Source organism: Aplysia californica, unplaced genomic scaffold, assembly GCF_000002075.1.
Source record: "Aplysia californica isolate F4 #8 unplaced genomic scaffold, AplCal3.0 scaffold00862, whole genome shotgun sequence".
NCBI lineage: Eukaryota > Metazoa > Mollusca > Gastropoda > Aplysiida > Aplysiidae > Aplysia > Aplysia californica.
This window is the reverse complement of record NW_004798132.1, coordinates 51,112-52,829: the sequence shown is the minus strand read 5'-3', so window position 1 is coordinate 52,829 and position 1,718 is coordinate 51,112. Positions and strand designations below refer to the sequence as shown.

Sequence of the window (1,718 nt, the reverse complement as noted above, 5' to 3'; positions counted from 1 at the left end):
ACACACACACACACACACACACGGCATACACAAACATCTATTTTATGTAGGGCCACAAGAGCTGAAATATATTGTATTATGTGTGTTTGTGTGTATGTGTGTGCATGTGTGTATGTGTGATGTATGCGTGTATGTTAATAATGTTATGTATGTGTGATGTGTGTTTAAATAGGTGTGAGCGAGTGTGAATGTATTTTTTGTGTATGTGTGTATATGTGTATGTGTTTATTTTTGTGTGTGCATGTGTATGTGCTTGCGTGCATGTGTTTATTTATGTATGTATGTGTGTATATGTGTGTGTGTCTTTGTGTGTGTGTGTGTATGTGTGTGTATGTACTTGTGTGTGATTGGATTTCAAGAGAAAAAACCTGAAACGAGTACCAAATCGCAACTTTTACAGAAAATGATTAGTGAGAAATCGGTCAAATTCTTTTCAAGGTCAAAATTGTGACGAAACAGGACTTGGCGAGAAAAACAAAACAGGTGTGTAACCAGAAAAAAAACAACGTAAACGAGACAAGAAAATAATGATAAGAAAAACGGTGTATCCGTGGTTTTAAATTTTTAAAAATAACAACCGCAAGCAAGAACAAATTTAAATGTATGACTGATACAGCCAAACTAAATACTGTGTAGCCACAAAAGCAACTGTTGATTTTCTCAAGCAACTTACTTCTCATTTAACTGGATAAAGGGCGTGGTCATATTTTCGCCGGCAACTTTGAGGAAGAAATTTCCTTTCTCATGCTGGGTTGCTGAAGATCTTGCAACTGTTACGGCGACGTCCATGTGATATTCTAAAAGATGTAGAAACAGTTTGTGATTGCTTTAGTGAGTGGTTTACGGCACTTGCAATACAATTAATATAAGTGTCGAAGAAAGCAAATTCGCATTCAGTGCTTGATATCTGGACCATTTCTGGAAAGCGGTCTTGGCTACTACATGCACTTCATGGAGGCTAGATCTAGTAATTAAGTGCGAAGTGCGAGTAAGAAAGAAGTGAAACCTAATAAAGGTTCTCGCTCTCATGCAAATGTAAGCATGTTCAAATAAGCACAGCCGTGCCGCAAACTATATTTTGTTATGGGTCTAAACAAAAAGCTTCTAACATAAAACAAAGAGGAAAAGTGGGTTGGTTAGGGGGGAAAGGGGGGGGGGTGTCTTTCTTTTGATCCCATCTGATCCTAGGTATCTCAACACGTATTATTATAGTTGACCATACCACAGAAAGGAGCAGCCGCGGCGGTGGTGGTGTAGTATTTGATCTGGTGCGAGTTGGTGGCGTGCGGGTTTTTGGTTGCCTTGTATCCCATGGGGGAGCACTTGCCACCAGAGCAGGTGTTGCATTTTCCACTCTGTGAACAAAAACAGTCTTTTCTCGAAAAGTTCAGCTTAGATCGTTCAGAAACATTCAAAGATAAGAAAATCAATGGCGCTGGCACCAGGAACTTCAGGAACCGCAAAAGAAAGTTAGATCTACCATTCTGTCCGCCGCAGGAATAAAAAAAAAGGAAATCGCTTTTAAAAAAATTAATGTTTGAGGCATCCGCTTAGGCTTGGAGACGAAGAGGTACAGCATACCTTTTATGTAGAAGAAATTACAGTAGACTTTTTAAAGTGCAATAGTGTTACATGACGTATGTTTCTAACGAGGAAGATCTTTATATTAATAATATGTAAAAGACGTTTCAGCCAACCTCCCCCCTCTCCCCTTTATC

At 39.1% G+C, this 1,718-nt stretch overlaps 1 long non-coding RNA gene across 1 annotated transcript; it reads right to left on the bottom strand.

The window, feature by feature from the left end:
- Positions 1-673: 673 nt before the first annotated feature.
- LOC118478705 lies at positions 674-1,389 on the bottom strand. Its single transcript, XR_004859238.1, has 2 exons — positions 1,223-1,389; positions 674-797 (listed from the first exon to the last, which is right to left on the bottom strand). It is a non-coding gene; the product is annotated as an uncharacterized LOC118478705 (long non-coding RNA).
- Positions 1,390-1,718: the final 329 nt, after the last annotated feature.